The sequence below is a fragment of the Toxorhynchites rutilus genome, chromosome 3, assembly GCF_029784135.1.
Source record: "Toxorhynchites rutilus septentrionalis strain SRP chromosome 3, ASM2978413v1, whole genome shotgun sequence".
Lineage (NCBI taxonomy): Eukaryota > Metazoa > Arthropoda > Insecta > Diptera > Culicidae > Toxorhynchites > Toxorhynchites rutilus.
Window position 1 is genome coordinate 298,717,351 of NC_073746.1, and position 9,442 is coordinate 298,726,792.

Sequence of the window (9,442 nt, forward strand, 5' to 3'; positions counted from 1 at the left end):
ACTGCGAATGCTGCGCGACGCTTCAAGGATAGAATGTATTTTTGCTCTCATAACTGTTCAAGTATTTATCAACGGATCATTGAGATGCAGAATCATAAAGCTTCTATTGTGGAATCGCTTGCAGTTGAACTGAAGGGAGCGGTGGCGAATGCCGTATCCCAGGAAATGGAAAATGTTATGGGTGAAGTGAAACAAATCACAACTGCAATAGAAAAATCGCAAGATTTTCTATCCTCAAAATTCGATGGAATCGTATCAGATTTTCAAGAACTGAAGGAAGAAAACAAAAATTTGAAACATGAGGTTGACAAATTGAAAAATAATCAAAATACATTGTCTGATACGGTCCACAAGCTTGAATATCAAGTGGACAAGAATAATCGCGAGAAAAATTCTAAAAATGCTGTAGTTCTCGGTGTTCCATATTCCCCCGAAGAAAATACTCTCGAAGTTGTCCAAAAGGTTATTGGTTGTTTTGGTGTAACTGCTAATCCTGATATGGTAAATTCGGCCACTAGGATGAATGCAAAAAATAAACCTAAAAATTCATTGGTTCCTATTCGTGTGGTGTTTAAAAATGAAAATATAAAAGAGATGGTTTTTAACAAGAAACGGGAGACTGGGAAACTTTCCTCCACGCAAATCGATCTTAGTTATACGATCAATGGGAAACCAACAACCGTTACAATGCGCGATGAATTTACATCATTAACCATGGAACTTTTGGCTGAAATGAGGGGATATCAGGAGAAGCTACAATTGAAATATGTCTGGTGCAGCAGAGGGGGGAATGTATTAGTTAAAAAATATGAGAATTCTAAGCCAGATTTAATAAAAACTAGGGATGATTTAATTGAGTTGGTGAGTCGGTATAATGGAAATACTTCTTCAAAGGAAACTCCTTCACCTAAAAGAAAGTGTAGTAACAATATTGCGAAAAAATGAAATTTATATGATTGCATGTGTTTTATGTCTCCATTTATTCAAATAAATAAAAATGGCAAATAATATAAATTCATATCACGATTGCATAGAAGATTTTAACCTTAATTGTTCCGATAATGATAACGATTTCCTCCGCATAGCTCAATGGAATGTAAGAGGAATGAATGACACGCAGAAATTTGACGATATTCTTTTGTTTCTTGACAACATAAAATGTTCTATTGATGTATTTGTTGTTGGTGAAACGTGGTTAAAGAGAAAAAACTGTCCTTTGTATGAAATACCAAATTACACTTCAAATTTTTCATGTCGTGATACATCATCTGGTGGATTAGCAGTGTATGTGAAGAATGGATTATATTATAATATTAAAAAAAATGTTTCTAATGATGGAATGCACCTAATTCATATAGAACTAAAAATAAATGGATTGTTATATGATGTTTTAGGAGTGTACAGGCCACCATGCTTCTGTAGAAAGGTTCAACCCGATGTAGTATACAATTTCTATCACTTTGGGGCACTTGTGATATATTTCGGAATGAAAGAACTCAGGCACATTCCACTAATATAAATATCACTATATTCTTAGTTCCGTCCTCGCGTGCATTCGACACTTGTTAACTTGATTGGTTGGAAATGTAAAAGACCTGTTGCTTGCATTCGACATGTACTTTTTATAATGCTTAAACTAAAACTCTACACAAGGTAGCTTCTATTCTAGAGGAGGAGGAGCCAGCAAGGAAATATGTGAGCGCGTTCGATTGGTTCGAACGGGTCAATACGGAGAACAAAAGGGTAGTGGTTGTTTCTGTGTGTTGTCATTTCACACTTGGTTGAAGTGGGTTAGTTCTGCATAATGTTACGCTGCAAGGGTGAGTGGTTGTTATTTAATATTATCGTATGCAGCTGTGAGCTTGTGACATAAAAATGCATTTGGCCTACAAACATGTATGACGATAATTTATGGCGTGGGAATGAATTTGTGGGAATAGGATCGTTGGGATTTTATGACAAGTGGGAAAGGATAATGGTAATAGGTTATCCCGCTACACCATCCCTCTTTGGGAGAATGATGTAACCGGGTGGAATCATTTATTATTATTATATTCATTATTATTGGGTGTTATAGCTTCTCCTCTTACATATGGTTATCTAACTATATTTACAGGTTGTGATAAATTCGTAAATTTAATTATATAGTGTATTTAATTTATAATAGTTTTAATTTGTTCTGTGATGCTTATTGTATAATATTTGTATTTAATGATTGTCGATAATTATGATGATAATAACAGTGATGATTTTAATAATAATTATAATTGGGAAATAATTGAGTAAAAATGAACTTAATCTCTGATACGTACCAAATTTCTAATACCCCCTTCCCCCTAACGGAGGAGGGAATTATAAGTAATTAATCTATTTTTATGTACAGTATGAGTGTTTTGGGTTTTCTCATCTAATAATGTCGCGTTTGGGTGATTTATTGATATGACCTTGTATGGTCCTTGATATACCTTGTCTAGTTTTCTTCTGTTTTCGTTAGTCATCATAACTAAATCATTCTCATGTATTTGTATTGGGTTTGTATCTTTCTGCTGATCTTCACGACGCTTTTGTTTGATTCTGTCAATTATTTCTTTTGCTGATTTTGTTGCCGTTTTGAGTTTGAATTGTAATTCTTTATGATATTGCTCGATATTGTATACGGGTTCAATGTGTGATTTTAGGTTGTATGGCAGTGTTGCGTTTCTGCCGAAAACTAATTCAAAAGGTGTGTATGATAAATCTGTATGCGGAGTGGTGTTGTAACAGAATGCGTAGTAAGGCAACCAATCATCCCAGTCGCTCTGCGATGGGTTGATGAATTGTCTCACGTATTCATTAAGACAACGATGGTTTCTTTCTAAACTTCCGATTGATTGCGGGTGATAGGGGGTAGAAAATTTTTGTTGAATTTGGAGTAATTTTGAAATATTGTCAAATAATTCATTCTTGTATTCGGTTCCTTGATCAGTTTGAACAATTGACGGAGTACCGTATACGAGAATGCAATTTTCTATAAATGCTCTCGCTATTGTGGATGCTTGTTTGTCTGGGGTTGGTTTTATTATTACGTATTTGGAGAGGTTACATTGGATAGTTAATGCATATCTATTTCCTGAATTAGATTTGTTAAAAGGTCCGATAGTGTCAATAGATACACAATCAAAAGGTTTTTCTGGGGTGGGTATTTTTATAAAGTTTTCCTTGGTCGGGGTTTTGTGTTTATTTTGTTTGCATTGTATACAATTTCTAACATATTCATAAATTTCTGATTTCATTTTGCTCCAGGAATAGAGTCTACTGAGCTTTTTATATAATCGATTGGCACCTATATGTCCTCCAATTGGTGCATCATGATAATTTTTCAGGATTTTTAATTTTTCTTCTTGGCTTTCTATCACACGCTTGGGTGTGTAGAGCACTATTTGCAAGTCTTTTAGCGAGTCGTTACAAGTCTTCTTGAAGAATTGAACGCTGCATAATTGGAATATCACGCTTGATAACGCTAGAGCTATCGCGCTTATTCTTAATTTTTTGGCCATATTTTCAACTTTCTGTAATAGATTCCCTAAGGTCTCTTTCGAGTTGCTTGCAATTTTTGTATTTGTCGACATTAATTCTTTGAATCCTGTTTTATTTTTAATTGCGCATTTCATATTATTAAATTCATTCTCGCTAGCGTTTTCATTATCTTCGAGTGCGCGTCCGCATTGAAGTTTGGGTAGTTTTTCCCATTCGGTTGGTTCAACTGCCTCGTATACTTTGAGTTGATCAGGCTCATTGACATCGAGTACAGTGTTATTATTCAAATGTTCGTATTCCGTCTGATTCATATTTTGTTCTTTTCTTGTCATTGCTCTCGTTTGAACGGCTAGGACGTTTATTGTTTTCAAAGTTTCAGAATCAATTGCTATTCGTGATAATGCGTCGGCAGTTACGTTTAGTTTTCCTTGTACATATTGTACGTCAAAATTAAATTCCTCTAAATCTAGTCTCATTCGTGTTAATTTGGAAGATGGATTCTTCATTGAAAAAAGGTAAACAAGCGGTCTGTGGTCTGTTTTTACCGTGAATTTTCTTCCGTATAAGTATGGTCTAAAGAATGTTATTGCCCAATGAATGGCAGTAAGTTCCTGTTCAATTGTTGATTTATTTGCTTCACCTTTGGTGAAGGCTTTACTTGCGTAAGCGATCGGTAATTCGATTCCATCGCAATCTTGGGCCAATACTGCGCCACAGGCAGTCTTTGATGCATCGGTTATTAGTGTGAATTCTTTTTTAAAATCGGGAAATTGTAAAATTGTGGGAGAAATCAGTGCTGATTTTAAAGAATTGAATGCTTGCTGACATTCAGAGCTCCAATCGAAGACTGCATTTTTTCGAAGGAGTTTGTTTAAGGGATGCGCAATTTGGGCAAAATTTTTAATAAATCTTCTATAATAGTTGCAAAAAGCAACGAATCGACGGACTTCATCCGATGTGTTTGGTGTAGGGTAATTTAATATGACTGAAAATTTTGATTTATCTGGTTGGATGCCAGATGCGGATATATTATGACCTAGGTATGTGACATCTGGTCTAAAGAATGAGCATTTTGCGGGGTTAAGTTTCAAATTATATTTTTGGAGTTGTTTAAAAACTTTTTCCAAATTACTTAAATGATGATTTATGGAACATCCGACTACTATAATGTCGTCAATGTAAAGGAAAGCACACTCTGGTGGTAAGCCGCTGAGTGCAATTGTCATCATTCTTTGGAAGCTGTTTGGGGAAATATTTAATCCGAAAGGTAGTCTATTGAATTCGAAATGACCGTTTGAAGTAGAGAATGCTGTTAGTTTTTTGGAATTTTCGTCAAGTTCTATTTGGTGGAAACCTGACATTAGGTCTAGAGTAGTAAAGTATTTGGCTCTTCCTAAATGATCGAGTATTTCATCTATTCTTGGAAGGGGAAATTTATCTGGTGTAATTTTTTTGTTGAGCTGGCGAAAGTCTACCACTAATCGCCACTTTTTATCTTGTGTATTAGATTTTTTTGGCACTAAAAGTATAGGGGAATTATATGGAGAGGTTGATGGTTGGATGATTCTATTTTCTAACATATTTGATATTTGTTTATTTATTTCTGTTATTTGGGCCTCTGGAGTTCGATAATTTTTTATGTAGACGGGGTTTTTGTCGTTGAGTTGAATGTTTTGTTTATAAAAGTTGTTGGTAGTTAAGAAGTCATCTTTTAAAGCGAATATTTCGTTATAGTTTCTGCAGAGATTTATCAGTTTGTGTTGGGCTTCACGGGGAGTGTTAGTTAGATTTAATTCTTCAGTTAATTTTGGTATACGATTAGGGTTGTTAGTTGTGTTGTGGTTGATTGTAAAATGTGTTAACGGTTGGGTTAGTGGCTTGAAATTTTTGGGTAGCAGTATTTCAGACGTATTGGTATTAATGATTTTAACGAATTGTGTTTTAGAGTTAACTATGGAATTTGCGCAAAATACTCCAGGTTTGATTTCTTGAGAAATTATGACAGTGTCTTCTTTTATATGTGGAATTTTTATTTCTTTGATAATCTGGCATCTGGGGGGGATGACTAGATGATCGTCCCATGTGTCATGGATCGGTACTTCTAGATTAGTCTCATTGAAGAAAAAGGATAGTAACCATGTCTTCAAACACAGATTACATTCATATTTTGTTAAAAAGTCTTTTCCTAGAATGCCGTCAGCTGTAATTGGGAATTGTTTATTCACCAAATGGAATTGGTGTGGAATTTTATTATTTTCTATAAGTAGACTAGTGTTGGTACTACCTATTGTTTCAAGTTTGCCTTCGGTCACGCCGTTTATTATGCATGTATTATTTTTGTTAATTTTCTGGGTACGTTTGATCAAATTTTCCTTTAGGATTGATATATCTGCCCCTGTATCAAGAATAAGAACGCATGGTTGTTCGCACATGCTTAATTTAACTATAATAAACATTGAACAAGTAATATTTAGGTTGAAAATATTTGATGTTGATTTCGGTTTTCCTCCTGTTCTTCGTCCGACAACGCGCGGAGGTTCGCAGCCGGGTTTTCGGAGTTTTCCGCAATTCTAATGAAATGTTGCGGTCTGTTGTAATAGTTTTGGCTGCCATTGCCCCTAAAGTTTCTGTTTTGGTTAGGGAAATTCTGTTGATGATATTGGCGATTTTGGTTAAAATTTTGGTTTTGTTGAGGTTGATTATTGAATCTACCACCTCTTCCTCTATAGTTATTAAAATTTCTACCACGATTGTTCTGGTTGAAACGGTTAGGATGCGGGTAGGGCGGTTGTCGCTGCCCGCGATTGTAAATAAGCACATTTGCTGATTTGGTTGACAGCGATTTATATTTATTGACCTTCTCCACTGCGTCAGCTATGCTGGTGAAGGCTCCCGCACGTAATATAGTTTTTAATTCAGGGTTATCAATGCCTTCGATGAGGGCATCGATTCCTGCTTGGCAAGCGAGTTTTGCTGCTCGTTGCGGTGGTGTCTCTTCCTTGATGTGTAAGTCGATGAGTTGTTCGGTCAGCTCTTCAACTTCCTTACATAATTCGTCTGCTGACTGTTTTTTTATAGACTTCAACTTCGCTAATATGCTGTCGGCGCTAGTCTTTGATATACATGTAGTTTTTAAATTTGTTAGCAGTGAAGGTATATCCACGCTATTATTAATTGCTCTTCGGGCCTTTTTGTCGAGTCTGGTCAGTAGGAATTGATATACCAACGCTTTGTTTGCGCTGGGGGAGATCTCATTTAGTAGTGTGGCTGCACTGATGAACATATCGAGTCCATCAGGTGAGCCGTCGTAGATTGGCACCATTGCGGCTGCCTCTTTGTAATCGAATTTGGACATTTTCGGTTTTTGTATTCCAACAACGAACAATATCGCAAGAGCTACTTCTTTGAAAGATTTTTGTTTAATGATAATGTTTATTTTATTTCTAATATCTTGATATATTAGATTAGCATTTTCGGCAAGCAATAACAATTCTTCAGCCTCTTTATTGTGTACGCGAGGGTCTACTATTGTTTTAATATCTTCAGCTAATTTTTCAGCTTCTGCGAGCTTGGTTCTCAATGTAGCTTTTCTTAACTTTTTAGTTTGCTCGGATCGCAGTGATTTTGCAATTACTTGTAATTTCTGTATTTTGTTTTCTATTAAACTTGCCATTAAATTAAAGGCGAAAAATTTTTTTTATTTCTGTTTTTGTTGATGTCTACAACAAGTAGTCTTACAGCTTAGCACATATTTTCCATGAACATTTTGTGTTTTTTTTTTTCATTAACAATTTTTACTTCAAAAATTTTTTTTTTTTCATATTTTACATCTTATAATTGACTTACCATCTCTGTCGGCGGTATCCTACTACAGTATCAGTAAGGCTGAGCTTTGTGAAAGGTGTCACATAGATGGTTGCTCCATGGATGTCTTCAATTTTGATATTGAAACCTCTTTTCGGCTGCTTCGGGTGTTGCTTCCTATATTGCCGCCATCCGATTTTTTCCACTAATGCGATGTGTTCCGCTTGGGCCTCCGCCTGGGCCAAGATGTCCTTGATGTTCTCGTTCCACATGTTTAGTTTTTCCAATGGTCACTAGTTCGTGTAATGAGTTTCTATTGGTTCGTTCACATGGGTGGTTAGCACAGTTCCGTTTATTAGTTCACTTTGGTCTAGTTGGCACGTCTTCGTTGATTAGTTCACTTTGTTCAAATTTTGAAAAAAAAAATAGTTCACTTCTGCCCTTTATACCTGGTTGAGCTGTGCCGCTCTCACTGCTCGGGAGGCTACTCTCTCCGAGTGATTCTTATAAAACGTGTGCATTAACCGCACAACACCGTAACCTAACGCAGCACCAGCAAGGATGCATAAAGCAATCGTTTGCGGTGAACTCGACACTGGGGCGCTCGACACTATCTCGTCTGCCGAGAAAAAGCCCATTTTTGAACGTTCACTGTTTCGTCAAAACAAAAAAAATTGTTTGGTTTCACTCATAGCCGAAGATTCAGGCTAAAGTCTCGGTCGCCATGTAGAAAGGTTCAACCCGATGTAGTATACAATTTCTATCACTTTGGGGCACTTGTGATATATTTCGGAATGAAAGAACTCAGGCACATTCCACTAATATAAATATCACTATATTCTTAGTTCCGTCCTCGCGTGCATTCGACACTTGTTAACTTGATTGGTTGGAAATGTAAAAGACCTGTTGCTTGCATTCGACATGTACTTTTTATAATGCTTAAACTAAAACTCTACACAAGGTAGCTTCTATTCTAGAGGAGGAGGAGCCAGCAAGGAAATATGTGAGCGCGTTCGATTGGTTCGAACGGGTCAATACGGAGAACAAAAGGGTAGTGGTTGTTTCTGTGTGTTGTCATTTCACACTTGGTTGAAGTGGGTTAGTTCTGCATAATGTTACGCTGCAAGGGTGAGTGGTTGTTATTTAATATTATCGTATGCAGCTGTGAGCTTGTGACATAAAAATGCATTTGGCCTACAAACATGTATGACGATAATTTATGGCGTGGGAATGAATTTGTGGGAATAGGATCGTTGGGATTTTATGACAAGTGGGAAAGGATAATGGTAATAGGTTATCCCGCTACACTTCGACTTCAACCAATTTCATGACGTACTAGAGAACTCATTGTCAACTCGTAATTCACACCCTTGTTTTATTGTGGGAGATATAAACATTCCAATAAATTTATCTAATAATAACATTGTTCGTCGTTATGAAAATCTACTAGCATCATATGATTACATCTGTACGAATACGTTCACGACTCGCCCAATCAGTGATAATATATTGGATCACTGTATTGGACGAAAACAAGACCTTGATCGTCTACAAAATGATACAATTTATACAGATATCAGTGATCACTTAATAATTGTCACGTCTTTTAAAATGAGCAATTCCAGAGAGCATGTGATTTTAACCAAAAAAATAACTGATACAAACAAACTTAATCGATTATTCACTCAGTTCATAAATGATTTTGTCTGTGTCGAAGATGTTAATGAATCCATTATAGCCATAACATCTGCTTATAATGACATATTGAAAAAATGCATCACATTCAAAAGTGAACGAGTTAATATTAAGGTCAAACATTGTCCTTGGCTTGATTATTATACTTGGCAATGGATAAAACTCAAGAGCAAATATTTGATAAAAGTGAAGAAAAATCCCAATAACAACCACTTCAAAGAAATGTTGATACACATCACTAAAAAGGCTGATTTTGCTAAGCGGAAATGTAAAAGTGAATATTTTAAAAAAAAATTTGAGGAAGTTTCTAGTGCCAAAATATGGAAAAATCTGAATCAAATAACGGGTAGAAAGAAACAAGATTCTAATATTGAGCTCAAACATAATGATAATAAGACATCAAATAACTTAGAAATTTGTGAGATTT

At 35.8% G+C, this 9,442-nt stretch overlaps 1 pseudogene; it reads right to left on the reverse strand.

Moving 5' to 3' along the window:
* LOC129774333 (histone-lysine N-methyltransferase SETMAR-like) overlaps positions 1-6,871 on the reverse strand; it is a 45,080-nt pseudogene extending 38,209 nt beyond the window's left edge.
* Positions 6,872-9,442: the final 2,571 nt, after the last annotated feature.